Source organism: Canis lupus, chromosome 24, assembly GCF_048164855.1.
Source record: "Canis lupus baileyi chromosome 24, mCanLup2.hap1, whole genome shotgun sequence".
Lineage (NCBI taxonomy): Eukaryota > Metazoa > Chordata > Mammalia > Carnivora > Canidae > Canis > Canis lupus.
In genome coordinates this window covers 43289821-43305111 of record NC_132861.1, presented here as the reverse complement: position 1 = coordinate 43305111, position 15291 = coordinate 43289821, and the positions used below count along the sequence as shown (strand labels likewise).

The 15291-nt window shown below is 43.2% G+C and overlaps 1 protein-coding gene and 1 long non-coding RNA gene across 6 annotated transcripts in view; both read left to right on the top strand.

Moving 5' to 3' along the window:
- PID1 (phosphotyrosine interaction domain containing 1) overlaps positions 1–15291 on the top strand; it is a 225682-nt gene that overhangs the window by 142873 nt on the left and 67518 nt on the right. The gene's annotated exons all lie outside the window — the stretch shown is intronic.
- The window catches only part of LOC140616131 (uncharacterized), a 28666-nt gene continuing 14183 nt past the window's right edge, over positions 809–15291 (top strand). Inside the window, exon 1 of the long non-coding RNA XR_012016656.1 lies at positions 809–1204. This is a non-coding gene — a long non-coding RNA (uncharacterized lncRNA). The remainder of the gene's footprint in view (positions 1205–15291) is intronic.

The window sequence follows — 15291 nt, the reverse complement described above, 5'->3', positions numbered from 1 at the left end:
AGTTGCCTTTAGTGGAATGGAGAGGGGTGTTAAGGTAAGGAGGGCCCAGATTATGAAGGATATGCAAACCAAGTTAAAGGGTGTTGGAAGAATTTCAGGCGGTTGCTTGGTAGGTAATTTGTGCATAATAGGAGATCATCTGTGGCAAGGTTGGAGCAGTTTGGAGAGTGGGGATGAAAAGGATAGTATTATGGTAGTCCAGGTGCCGTGCAGAGGCAACGTACAAGAAAACGAGCAGTGAAAAGATGGCTGCACCTCTTGGGAGCACCCCTAAAGAGTGAGGAAAAAAAGATCTGGGTTCTAATTTCAATTTCAAAACTGTATTAGTGTTCTCTAGAGAAGAGAGAATTTATTTAAATGAATTGGCTGTCATGACTGTGGATGCTGGCAAGTCCAAAATCTACAGTGTGGGTTGGTAGACTGGAGACTCAGGGAAGAGGTAATGTTGCAGTTTGAGGCCAAAGGCCATCTACCAGCAAAATTCCTTCTTGCTCAGGACAGGTCAGCCCTTTCCTATTAAGACCTTCAAAGCCCACCCACAATATGGAAGGTAATTTGTTTATTCAAAGCCTACTGATTTTTTTTTATTATTTTTAAAGATTTTATTTATTTATGAGAGAGAGAGAGAGACAGGAAGAGGGAGAGAGAGAGAGAGGCAGAGACACGGGCAGAGGGAGAAGCAGGTGCCCCTCAGGGAACCCGATGTAGGACTCGATCCCGGGACTCCAGGATCATGCCCTGGGCCGAAGGCAGGCGCTAAACTGCTGAGCCACCCAGAGATCCCCAAGCCTACTGATTTAAATGTTGATCTCATCTTAAAAATACCTTCACAGAGACCATCTGGAATAGTATTTGAATAAGCATCTGTCTGGTTGTATAATATTTGAATAGATTGAATAATAATATTTGAAGAAACACCAGCCAAGTTGGCAGGTAAAATTGACCATCACAGTAACTAAAGGTCTTAGGCAAATTACTTTCAGTTTTTAGGTCCTTTCCTAGCTTCCTCATGTATAGAATTATGGCACTGGACTAGAATGCATCTAAGATCCATTCTAGCCTTGAGCAAAAAGTGTTTATTCTTTCTTTGCCATGGAGTTAAGAATGGGTGTTGCCTAATGAGTGTTGCCTTTGAGATTCTAGAATTTTATATCCACAAGGTACTTTGGTATCTACACCAACACATTCATATTTGGATAAAGAGGTAGGCTGACCTGCTTAATTGACATAAATAGTGACTCCGTTGCTGTCATTTTAGGATGCCATGCTCCGTGGCAGATTTTTTTTCCGCCAAAGTGCACTAAATCAGATTTCTATAGCTTAAGTCATGTTTGAAACTTGCTAGAAGCTTTCGCATTCAAAAGACCTTTTACTTTGGTTCTGTTGGGAATTCAGGTATTAGTATACACTATTGGACTTTTGTGTGGTAGACATCCTTGTTAAGGAGATGAGTCTTCCAAGACTACAGAAAAAGCAAAATATGGTTCATATTACCAGATAGAATCAACCGATTCCAGGGAGGAGGGGGGTCTCTTGCACAGCAGTGACATCTGTGAGCTAATATTAGGATTCCATTGGTCCCCTGCAGGTATGAGACTTTCATAGATACAGTGTCTCATTTTTTTTTTTTTTTTGAAAAATATGTTAGAAACACTTCATCTCTTCCATTTCGGGGAAGCGCATTGATGCTCCCTATATTGATAGGGAGGCTTAGCGGTTTTAGTTGTGAATCCTGACATTAATGGAAAAACTAATCATCAGAAACATTTTCTTGTTAGCAGAGAAACCAGGAGAATTTCTAATAGGCTCAAACCTTTTTGTGGTTCTCTCCCACCTGTCTACGGTGAGATTTTGTTTGGCTCCGCTTTGGCAAAAGTGTACGTGGACCAATGTAGGCTGAGAGCTTTGTGTGGACGCAGTCATCTTAGCAGTGAAATCATAGATGAAGAGCTCTGAACATTTTCAAATTAGTTCTCACCCGGCCTCCAATCGTTGAAGTTATGTGCGATTTACTGTCGCACAGCTCTAAAGATTTTAGGACCTTTAGACACTAATCTCTTTGCTCAATCACACAAATTGGAACATGATCTTCATCTTTGAAGGCTTTGGCCAGCTTTTCTCTTTCCTTGCTAAGCTTGCTAGAATTTTGTCTCTGACATTTCGAGACAATTTTTGAAAGATCATTTCCAAGTTATTTCAAGTTACTTTCATTCTTATTTTGATGTCATTTAATGTATCATATAATCAGGACTTGAGGCCCACTGCTGCCCGTGGACAGGCTGTTTTAAATCTACTTTACTTGTCAGTCAATATATTCTTTATTAAAAGGCTTAAAAGGATTTAAAAAGTACATTAAAATGTTTAAGCCTCTGTCTCATTTTGGAATACGGCTTCTGTTGTTTTGTCCACATGGAATATTCAGTCTGTGCAGAAAAAAAAAAGAAAAATAATTCATTTTGCCATTACTTAAGTGGGGGTGGAGGAGGTCAAAAGTGGTCCTGTGTGAGTTCCTTTGCCTTAATCCCATATCTTTCTTCCATCCTTTTTTGTTTTTTTAAAAGGCAGATTTCAAATAAATATACAACTCTGAGTCGGGGTCAGAAAGTACTCCTCTATTATTATATCCTCTTATGATTTAATTTTTGAGACCATAAAACTGCAGTGGCATCTGCTGGCCGCCCCCCTCCCCTTTCCTTGCTGTGTTGGGCTCCGTCTTGACTCCAGGTGAGTTGCCAGGGAGCTGGGCAGGGAGAGGACAGAGGGGATGCGGAGAGGGGCAGGAGGCCACTGCATTGACCACCCCTCCTCCCTGCCTTCCATGGTACTTCTCTCACCTCAGCAGGGACTAGACCATTCCTAAAGCCTGGTAGGCTAGAGTGTATTTAAGGAGCCTTTCTTTTTTTCTTTTCTTTTCTTTTCTTTTCTTTTCTTTTCTTTTCTTTTCTTTTCTTTTCTTTTCTTTTCTTTTCTTTTCTTTTCTTTCTTTCTTTCTTTTCTTTTCTTTCTTTTCTTTTCTTTTCTTTTCTTTCTTTTCTTTTCTCTTTTCTTTTTTTCTTTTCTTTTCTTTTCTTTTCTTTTCTTTTCTTTTCTTTTCTTTTCTTTCTTTTTTCTTTTTTCTCTTCTCTTCTCTTCTCAATTCCCAGTGAAAATAAGCAAGATATAATAGTTATGACATTTTTTTGAAAAGTTCAATCCTTTTAGAAATGATCAATCTCAATATTATACCTTATGCTTAATGTTTTATTTATGTATTATGTCATTATGTATTGTTTATAATAATTATATCATCATTTTTGAAAAAGATCTTATTTATTTATTCATGAGAGTTAGAGGCAGAGACATAGGCAGAGGGAGAAGTAGGCTCCTTGCAGGGAGCCTGATGTGGGACTCGATCCCAGGACCCCAGGATCATGACCTGAGCCGAAGGCAGATGCTCAACCACTGAGCCACCCAGGTGCCTCTCTGTTATTTTCATTCAGAGATTTAGGTTTCCTTATTTGTCCCATGAAGTTAATGTAGGTTTTTTTTTTTTTTCCTCCCTCAGTTGTCATCTCTGATTAAAACAACAACAAAAAGGTTTTGCCCCTTATTGATTTCATGTCTCAGTGACTTTTTCCAGTGAGCAGAACTGCTCTGCCCTGTGACCCTGCCTTCCCTGCTGTTGTACCCTAGGAACTAACTGCTCCTTGGCCTGCCTTCCATTGTGTCAGGGAACCTCTCCTGCCTCCTCTCTCACTTAATCTTGCCTTCACACAGTGCAGACCTTTCCTGTTAGATGGGGATCTCATCCTTGTCCTAACTTCCCTGGGGTCTGGCTCCCAGTAGCTCATCTTTCCCAGCAGTGGGTGGGCTGCGCTTGTACCCACACCCAGCTCTGACTCCAGGATCTCCAGCCCAGCTGAGTTCGGATCCACCCCCAGGGCCAGGAAGGTGTCGGGATGAAAGCTACTTAGATCTGAGGTTGTCTTGCAGGGTAAGAATCTAGGCATCTGCCCAGTGGATGACGTAGACATTCCCACAGATCTTTCCAGAAAGCACAAGCAGGTGGGGCAACCCCTCTAGTTACAGGGCAACTAATTGGAGTCGTCATTAATACGTCCTGCACGAGGAGGTTAAGCACCTTAAACAGCCTGGGTATTAAAAGGAAAGAAGTTGGTTTATGACATAGGGTAGCCGCCGTGATGGAATCCGTTTCCCTGATGCACTGCAGCCCTGGCTAGCCAGCCTGTGCACCTGCTGTTTGCTCACCAGACACAGATTCATCGGGTTTGCTTCCCACATCCCTTAACCCACCCAGGACACCAAGCGGTGCCATGCTGTAGTGGATTCCAGGTATTGCATCTGGGCCCTTTGGACGCCTGTGTGCTAATTAAAGATATAAAATATGATTATTGTCAGCTAATTATAACAGAAATAGACCATTCTTCAGTTTTTTGTTCTTAACAATTATTCTGCTGGCCCATCCTCAGTAACTTACCCACAGTGGCGATTTTGGGGGGCGATATTGATAGAGGTCCTAAATCATCCATCATCTCCTGCCCGATGCCTTCTGCGGTGGGGGGCATGCATTTGCAAGGCAGCTGGTGGGAGGTAATGATGCGGTTTGTGTCTGTGGACCGGCCCACGTGGGATTCAGTGCCACAGCCCTCCATACATTAACATGCCAACTCGTGTGTGGCTGACACACAGGCTTTTCTACTTCCCTAATTGCCTGGAAAGTTCCATGTTGTTTTTCTGACTCTTTGCCATGAACACACAAATAGACACTGTGTTAGGACTCTGGGTTTTCTACAGCCAGAAGAAACTGAGTTCCTACAGGCTCCAAAGACCTCCATCGCCTTATCTTTTTTTTTTTTTAAGATTTAATTTATTTATTCATGAGAGACACAGAGACAGAGAGAGAGAGAGACAGACAGACAGGCAGAGGGAGAAGCAGGCTCCATTCCATGCAGGGATCCTGAAGTAGGACTCGATCCCGGGTCTCCAGGACCACACCCTGGGCTGAAGGCACCGCTAAACCGCTGAGCCACCCGGGCTCCCCTCACCTTATCTTTAAGCAGGTTTAGACTCTCAAACAGGTGACTCCACGATGATTTTCCTGATGAGTCTTTTCTGCAGAAAATGTTTTCAAAGATTGAAATCCATCGTCTGTTTTTATTCTTGTAAAGTCCCTAGAAGTGAGCTTTGTCTTGTAACATTTTATAACACTGAATTATTATTGTTGCACTGAATTAACCATGTGATGTGACCTAAACGTTTCCTGTGTTTTATGCTTTGACATCATAAAATCGAATTGATGGAAGTGTCCCAGTTGTTGCTAATATATATTAAGAATTCTTACAGTTTCATTACTCTGCTATTCAGCCTGATTTGTGAGAGGCTCTGGAAAGGGAGATTTTGATTTTAGGCTTTTTATTTACGATCACCAGCAGCAGAAAGACGAAGTGCGCATCACTCAGACGATGATGTCTGGGCTCCTTGGCTGTCCCCACGGGCCAGCCTCTACTTGCCCCTCTGGCTTCATTTCCATCACTCTCTGACTCCTACTTTGTGCTCCCCAGTTTCCAGAATCCCGATTTTTTTTCATGCCTCTGTGCCTGTGCTTATGTCATTCCCTCCTGCTAGGCTGCCGTTCTCTACCTTCTTTTCCAAGACTCCTTCAACTTATTCTTCAAGACTCTGCATGGACACCATTTCCTTCAGGAAATGTTTGTTTACCAGACACAAATTCTGGTGTCAGGAAGTGTTCCCTGCTCCCACCACCCCCCATTATAGCAGGCCTCCCTCTATTAGGGCACTTGCCTCCCCATGAGGAAATAGATGGTGTCCCCATCTCCTTTCGTTGGGCAGGTTAGAGTCACTGTGTACTCGCCAGTGCATCTGTGTCACCCGTCACCCAGTGCCATCTGCTCACAATGGTGCTGCAGAGGGTGATCACCAAAGCCAAGCTATGGGAGCATTATTAGGCTCTTCTAATAAACTGAGTTAACAGCAGATCAAAGCCACAGCTATGATTTAAAAATTTAAAAATACTCTGCTTCTGATCCCTTGGATTTCTGGGTCAAACTCTTTCCTAGGAGTCTGTTAACCCAGTTAGAAAATACTGCATTAAATAAATACAGTGAAACACATAAAATATTCCTTTTCATTTTTTCTTTCTTTCTTTCTTTCTTTCTTTCTTTCTTTCTTTCTTTCTTTCTTTCTTTCTTTCTCTCTCTCTCTCTCTCTCTCTCTCTCTCTCTCTTTCTTTCTTTCTTTCTTTCTTTCTTTCTTTCTTTCTTTTTTTTAATTTCAAGACTGTGTACGGTATTTGCCAGAATCAAAAAGAGCTGAGAAGGGTTTTAAAGGGGTTGTGTGTGCGTGTGCACATTTCATGAGTTTCGGGTCATTCGTTCTTGTTTTAAGATGACATGATTTCATAGCCATTGAAAAAGTTGTCGAGTAAATACTCTGGAGGAGAACATCTCAGATTTTCATGTGCCAGCCAAACACCTGGGGCTCTCAGTTAGGAATGCAGATTCTGATTCAGTACATGTGGAGAGAGGCCCGTGATCGTGCATTTCTATGAAGCTCCGGGGGATGTATGTGCTACCGGTCCACAGACCACATCTAGAGTAGAGAGGCAGTAGCATTCAGATGGTGTGTCTATATTTTTATCCGGTGAGACTTTTAAAGCAAAATTGTTTCCTTCTGTTTCAAAATGCTCAAGAGAACAAGCATCGCAGACAACTTGATTATAAAAAACTTGAGCGAACCTCATGTTGCTATCCGTCCTAAGCAGGACATTTCGGAGTTAAGGCCAGCTCGTGTCCCATAAGCAAGACGTGTGGCATCCTGACTACTTCCAGCTCTTGTTGCTGATGGACAGATTTAGAGCGAAAGGAGGCACACTTCACCATTCTCTTTAGTGAAATTTCTCTAAGAGTGGCTGGTCATTTCGTGGCATTCTTCAAAGCCCAATGCGTTATCTCCCATTCCCACTGAGTGAGTAGAATATCCTTGTATCCAGAGATTAGGTAACTTTTCTCACTGGTTCCAGAAAACCCTTGTGCATTAGTTCCCTAGGGCTGTATAACAACTCTGGCAAACTGGAGGGCTTTAAACAGTACACTTATTCTCTCACAGTTCCGGAAACCCAGAATTGAGATTAAGAGGTCAGTAGGACCAGGACTATATGGCCATGCTCCCTCTGAAGGCTTCAAGAGAGAATCCTTTGCTTCTTACAGCTTCTAGTGGCTCCTGGAAATCCTTGTCTTGTGGCTGCATTGCCATGATCTCTGTCTTCTTCCTCACATGACACATGGCCCCTTCACCCTGTCCTCACGTGTCCCATGGCTCTCCTCTGCCCCCACGTAGCTCTGGGTTTTGGATTTTCCTCTCATGTCTAAGGACATCAGTCCTTGGATTTAGGACATACACTAAATCCAGGATGATCTTATTCCTGGATCCTTAATAGCATCTACCAAGATCTTATTTCCAAGTTAGATTACATTCACAGGTATAGGGGTTGGGACTTGTGCATATTTGGGGGTGGGTGTTACTCAATTCAGTGCATTCTGGTTCCCTGATTCCACTGTGAATCCAGCACATCCCATGGTTGATGCAAACACTGTATTATGTACAGAGCAGATGGGAGACACTTTGTACTTTGTGTGGGAGGAGGGGGTTAGGAAGGTGTCTGTGCCATCTTTCTCGGCCTCCAAGTAACCTTAGTGGTAATTAGGGAAACAACAGTGGACTGGTATTAGATTTTTATATGGGGCAGAGCCTGCATAAAGACTTAAAATTTTTTCATTTTATCTTTGCGACTATGACGTCTCTTACTGAATGATATTATTGATTCAATTACAGGAAGTTTTCTTGGAGGTAACCTTCATTTCTTCATTTCTTTCTCTTTTTCTCTTTTTCTCTTTTTATCTATTTCTCTAGCTCTGTACCAGCCTCTTTATTCCTTTTTCGCCTCCCTTTCTGACCACAGGCTGACTGATCGATCTAGTTGTCCTCCCATCTGGTTGCCCATCTATCAAGTCTACTGATCTGTTTAGCTGTTTCTACTCCATCTCATTTCAGAAAATACTAAGGCATTTTTTCAAGAACATGGATTGTTATTATCTGTAAGTCTTGGACAGAAGTTCATTAATTACTCAGTAAGAAGAATTAAGAAGCCAATGCCGATTACTGTGAAGGTTAGGTATTTCTAAGGCAGTTAGGAAATATCAGTCAGTGGATCAAAAATTCAGTATATGGACAGCTTTTCAGTTTCCAGCTCATTGCACACAGCATGATGTATCCCCTGGTATAGCATAAGTTTACTGTTCGCCACCTACTTGCTTAGTTAGCTAGTTTTACAGCGGGACAGGATAGTGGATATAAAGTCAATCTTTAATTGTATCATTTCTGTAAAGTTTCCAGAAGATGTAAAGAAATTGGCTGTTTGCCATTAGATAGGGAGTTTCGTCTTATCTTTCAAAGAGATGGTTAGTTAACAAATGAGTTGACAAGCAGCTCCTGGAAGATTCATGGAGGCCAAAGTGCTTCATGCTTTCTAGGATAGTTCACTGTATCTTAATATATTGAGCCCTCATTGGCCCTGGCCATCCCACAAGATTTAGCTGTTTTATTTTAGGCTTCATTTCAGAGTCTGGAATCAGTTGAAACCAAATTTTCCAGAAATCAATATCACTGCATAGATAGGTTTCCAAGACTCTAATTGTGTCCATGGAAAGGAATATACAGTTTATTCATTGGTAGAGAATGAGGGCTAAACCAGAATAAAATGATTTTAAATGTCTGCCTCTGAAGATGAGGATATATATCTTATGCCAGACTTACTGCTATGGAAATACCGCATTCTCGAAGAAAATGTGCTACTTTGGGCTTTCAAATTATTTGCTTGTAACCTATGAACCTGAATTTATGTGTAGGTAGTAGATCCTTGAACAAAATAATAGACAGCCATTTATTTCTTTAGGTATTTCCCTATGTATCCAACCCACACAAAGTGCGCTGCACAGAAAAAGAGGTAATGCATTGTACAGAGTGTTTTTTTTTTTTTTTCCAGAGTGGTGTTTAAGAGGAGACTGGGCTCTACCTTCTGAGAGCAAATCCAGGCTCTGCTTCTCACCAGCTCTGTGGCTTTGGGCAAAGTACTTCCACCCCCTGTGCTCAGTTATCTCATCTGTCAGATGGGGCTATTGGAGCCATGTTTATAGGCTGGACGGGATGGTTAAATAAGATGTGTGTGAAATGATAAGCACAGACTTGCCCTAAGGCAGTTCCATTTAATAGAAATATAATAGGAACCACATTGGCAATTTTAGATTCTTGAATAGCCTTGTTAAAAAGTGAAAAGAAACAGATGCAAATAATTTTAGTAATATATTTTATTGAACCCAATATATTCCAAATATTTTCATTTCAGCATGTGATCAAAATTATTAATGGGGTATATTACTTTATTGATCTCTGGCTGCCACCTAGAGTGATTTGGTTTCGCTTGGTCTGGGGTCCAGCCCGGTCTGGGCATGCTTGCAGAGCTCCCAGCTGGTTCCCAGAGACACACCAAGAATCAGACCAGTGTCCTTAGGCAAATCACTGTACCACACCTTACCATGAAATGGATGATGCTGTTGGCTGGAACGACTGTCAGTGTTCCTGATAGGAACAAAATATACTGATAATGAAGTGTATTATAAAATACAAAATGCTACAGGGAGGGAAGAGCTTTCAGCTGTCAATAATTACGTCAAAATATGGAAGGAAAGCAATCCTTAGAGGACACTCGCCTCTCAAGGTATGCTGAGGACCTGTGTAGTCGTGTCTTTGATTCTAACTACTCTTGTCTTTTTCTTGAAAGGAGGTGCATTCCCCCCACCCTGAAACTGATGTTTGCTGAGCACTACCTTTGTGCCAGGCTGGATGGATAAAGGACAGAGCGTGTTTTGGGGAAGTAATACTCACTAGCAGCAAGTGCAAGCCCCATCTGCTTATTAGCATTCTCCGGGGCTCCGCTTCCTTGTCTGTGCCTGGATGCCATGTACGTGGCTGGCTTTTGTGGGGACTGATTGATAATATGTAAATGATGGACACATGCACGTAGCTCGGGTCTGGTCTCTCCCTGCCTCACCCGGGCATTCTGCTGGGCCCCGTACCCGTGTGTGGCTACTGGAGACTCAGGGAACCAGCCATACGTGTGGCAGTTTAAGTCACTAGTGACACTTGAACAATTACCCTAGCTGGTGAGTGCGCACGTCCCCAGAGCCCACACACCTTGGCCCATCTCTCCCTCGCATTGACGCAGGAACTCTTTTTTCCCTTTCTGTATAAAAGATCCCAGGAGATTTGGCCTAATCCACGTTCAGATGGACTATTTCCTCTGTCCTGAGGGGAGAGATTGGGGTTAGCGTGGCTGAATTGGTTATTCAGCTTTTAACTGCCTGCAGCTGGAAGGAAACCCTCTCTAGCTGATTGGATCTGCCCTCTGGAGGGCAGGCTGCTGCCTCTCCACCTGGTGCTTCTAGAGGGAAATGGGCCTGATCAGATAGGAGGCCAGGCTAAAGGAAGTCCCCCCATCTCCCTGGCTTATGGAAATTATTTCCCATTATTCTCAACCGGAGGTAAATTAAGCAGTAACACCTTAGTACAACGTTGTGGGCTTTCTTACACGAAGATGTTTCAAAAGTCCACTGGCCAACAAACAAACAAACCCCCCCAAACCAAAAACATTCTTCTACAAACACACCCAGGACAGAACTATCTCATGGGGCGTGGTGGTCACCTGACTGGCTTGGCACAGAATTCTGTTTGCTGTTTGTGTACCTTGTCAGAGCATTGCACTTGGTTCTGGGATGTCAGGCATTTGTGTCCGTGCCTCTGTTTTCCCAGGTGAAGCAGTTCAGGCCCAGAGAGATGGGGATCTGGCCCAAACCTTGCACCTGTAATACAGACAGTCAGCATTTGTGGATGACCTCCCAAGCCAGGTGGGGAAATGCTTTATGTGGGTGATCCCATCCCTGTGAGCTAAAGCACTAATATTATGCCCATTTGACGGGTCAACTCAAAGAGTAAGTCCCTTCTCGCAGGTTCCACATCCAGGAAGCAATAGAGACAAGATGAGAACTGAGAATCTCGGCAGGGCATTTCCGAGTGAGCGCCTCTCATATCGGGTTTGTGTAAGTCAGAGACTCACTGTGATAATTAACAATTTACTATGGGTTCAAAGCAACAGGGGAGATGCCATAAGATAGTGTATAATTAATCCCTAATGAGTGACACAGTCAATAATTGCTGTATGGATTCAGACTAATTTGAGTCTAATGCATTTTAAAAAATAAGATAAAACATATAGTTGGCTAATCACAGCCTCACAACCCCTTACATCTTCTGCTAGGAAGTCAATTCTTAGGCTATTTTTAGTTGTATTGTTGCACATGCTGCTCACATTAAACATTTCTTGAAAACATTTACATTTACAGTGTTGCTTTGTCAGGCTAATTAGTAGCTGTCCCATAGCAGCTGGAGCAGGGCCATTCAGAGGCTGTTCAGTTGAACCCTTGTCTACAAGAAGGCTGAACCAGGTAAGCAGGTGGCTGGCAGGAGGTGCAAATTCATTCATTCATTCATTCATTCATTCATTCATCATTCATTGAGTCCAGCTCATTTGCTGGTGTTGCTTCAGAAGAGGAAGTGCAGGACAAAGTGGAGAGCTGCCTCTGGGAGCTCAAGAGTTTACAAAAGTTCAGTAAACCACTTAAGGTAGAGTTTCTGTAGGCTAAAAACCTAATCAGAAATATCAGTCTGATACAGGAGAGCATCCTGCTTCTTTGATGACCTCAAAGGCAGGCAGTGGTTTTGGTACTTGCTGAGTCCTCGATCTTGGGGAAGTTCTTGGTTTGTAAAATCCAGCGTATTAGCACAGCCCATTTCTATAACTGGTAGGTAGCCTTGACATCCCAGTAGCATAACCCCAAGAGCCTTTATTTCTTGTGCCCACCAAAGTCTGATTTGGACTGTCAATAATGACTCTTCTCTAGGATCGAGGGTCTCAGCTCGGGCCATCTGGTCATTCCAGATCCAGGGACCTGGATCCTCTGCATCTGGCTGACAAAGAGAGAAAGAGTATGGACCCTGTGCCTCTTCCTACAGGCGATCTCCCTCAGCTCTGCCCTCGTCCTATTGGAAGTGCCAGTCGCACGCCCCACCTTGCTGCAGGGGGCTGGCAACTGTCATTTAGCAGAGGGCATAGGTCCAAGAGGGGACCCTGATGTTAGTAGGCAACCGAAGTCTCTCCCACACCTACCATTGTTTTAAAAATACAAATCTATTATCTCTGGAGCATGAGCCACTCCATCATTCTATGGTTAAAGTGAGGAATCTTAGCCCTAAAGAGGTTACGATCTGTTGACATTTGATGAACAGGGTGTATTTATTCTACGTGCCGGTTAGCTCTGAAGTGTGAACACTGGAGTAGCCCCTCTTCATCCCGGTCCTTGGTTCTGAGAGACTGGATAAAACCTCTACTAAAACTGTATGAACTCTGAGGCTCCTGTCCCCGAGAGATGGCATTTTCTGCGGTCCTTTATTGAAAGCAGTGTGGAAGCTGTCCTGTGTTACATCCTGCGTGGCAAGGAAAAATCAGTTTTGTTGGCCTGAATCCTTCCAGAACACTCCAGACCTGGTTTTGCCCACTCTGAGCGGTAGTTTTAACTCTGTCAGGTGGAGGCCTCCCAGGACAGACGCTATATATAACAGTACCTAGAGGGTGCTTTTCCTGTGGATTCTGTTGAGATGGCAGAGATATTTGATGAGCATGACTGAGCCTGCAGTCCGTGAAGGGAACACAGACATCTCCCTGCCTAATTATAGTCAGCACCAGAAACAATGCAGAGTCGCTCCTCACATCCATCTTTGGTTTCTCTTCCCTGAGGAACAGGAACAAACTTTGAACTAGTTTGGGGAGGAATCGTCTCTCCTCTGTCTTACCCTCCTCCTTACCTGTAGGCCCATGTCATTCTGCCATCATTTTCTTGCTTCAAGACCCTAATTATCGAGTCTTTGGCTCAGCTCTAGTTTTCCAATGCTGTTCTAACAAATGGCCACAAATTTGATGGCTTAAAGTAACACATTTGTTATAGCACAGTCCCGTAGGTCAGAGGTCTGGAATGGCCGTCGCTGACCTAAAATCAAGGCATCAGCATGGCTGTGTTCCTTCTGGAGGTTCCAGGGGAGAACCCTTTCCCTTGCCTCTTCCAGCTTCTTGAGGTGGCCCTCGGTGTGTGTTCCCTTCCTCTGACTTCAGAGCCAGAGATGACCGACCTGGTATTCTGCTGGGCGTCACTCTGACACTCCCTCTTCTGCCTTCTTCTTCCACCTTCAAGGGCCCTGATGATCACACCAGGCCCACATGAATACGGCAGGGCAATTTTCCTATTTTGAGGTTGATTGATTAGCAGCCTCTGAATCCAGAACCTGTGAATACGTTCCATTACATGATAGAAAAGAGTCAACCAATGGAAGTAAAGTTTCCAGAGGGTGAGGTTTGGACGTCTTTAGGACATGGTTATCTTGCCTCCCACAGGCTCTGCAATGCCCTTGCTCACGGTCTTAGAGCACCAGTTTGGGACTAAGAGGGGCATTTGAAGCTGATGATGAAGAGCACAGTCTCCCACATTAGAGGGCCTGGAATTTCTTGCCTTCATAAATTACTATTTTTGTGACTTTGGGCAAACTCTAGCTTTTCTGTACCTCTCTTCCTTGATCTATAAAATGGCCATGATTATAGGGTTGCCCTCATAGAGTCATGGTAGTTTTAAATAAGATAATATCTGTAAGTACTAGCTGCTAGTACTTACTAAATTATTGTTGTTGATCAACCCAGGGCATGGCTCTGACCTGTGTGACTCAGTTTCTGTACACGCCTGAGCTGGCAAAGATGTTTTTCAAGTTTGCTTACAGAGGAGAATAAAAGCCCTTTTAGAAGTAGGAACTTTGGGCAGCCCTGGTGGCTCAGTGGTTTAGCACCGCCTTGAGCCCAGGGCGTGATCCTGGAGACCCGGGATCAAATCCCATGTCGGGCTCCCTGCATGGAGCCTGCTTCTCCCTCTGCCTGTGTCTCTGCCTCTCTCTCTCTCTCTCCCTGTGTCTGTCATGAATAAATAAATAAAATCTTAAAAAAAGAAGTAGGAACTTTATTTATATTTGCTAGCTACCCTGTCCTGACACTGGATATTGATGTGTTTTTCAGGCTGTGTCCAATGTCCTGTGTTCACCTGGGGGTGGAGATCCCCCTCCATCTTCTCCCCATGTCGTGTGGGCAGGAAGCCCTCGTTAGTTGGTTTTACCAACTGCTTGGGTCATGCAGAACATGGACAATATCTTGGGTAACAGTCCACTTGAGGATTTATTCAGTAGGAATAGATTAGCTGTGTTTTCTGAGAAGTATGCATAGTGCAGTGGTTCTGCTTGATGGAACAGATGTCTGTATAGCTGCCAGAGCTTGTTCTATAACGTTGGATTTCACTGAGTATCTGGCTCGCCCAGGAGCCAGTAAGTGCAGGGAAGGGTTTTGGACTTAGAACCTTTTGCTGCTGATCATCCCTTGTAGAGGGGCCCCAACTCTGCATCTGATTTTAGTAGTTATCCATCACCACAGCAGGCCTGGGGTAGACTTTATCTGAGCACCAGGGCTTTTAGAGGACTAAACCATCTCGTAGAGTCAAAGGATCATTGATCTGCGTCTTTATGAGTATACATAGAGAGCGATTTCTCTAAATTCTATTGTCATCAGTGGAAAAGGAAGAAATCTGGTGGTGTCTGTATGTCTTTAAATACTATAAAACTGTTGCCTGTGCCAGAAGCAAGAAGGAGGCACTGTATATGTGTATGTATGTATGTGTGTGTGTGTGTGTGTGTGTATATATATATATATATATACAGTTTTTTTTTTTTTTTTTTTTTTTTTTTTTTTTTTTTACCTGAGTGGCACTATTGTATGCATGTAAGAAGCCTTATTTTTATCTTCTAAAAAAATGCACTGCACCATTAGGGAGTCATCATTTCCTTTGTGGTCTTCTAATTCCTTTTACTCAAAATATTGTTTGATGTGATTAAAAGGACCTATTTCAAATTGTAAACTAGCACGTGTAAGCATTTCCTGAAACTGTTAACATATATGACCTTACTGTAGACTATTACAATTCTGCTGAAATGGAGCTTGGAGACTAAAATAAATATCAGGGTGTGATGTTCTAGTTTTACAATATAGGAAGAAAAACTTCTATGGAGAACAGAAGG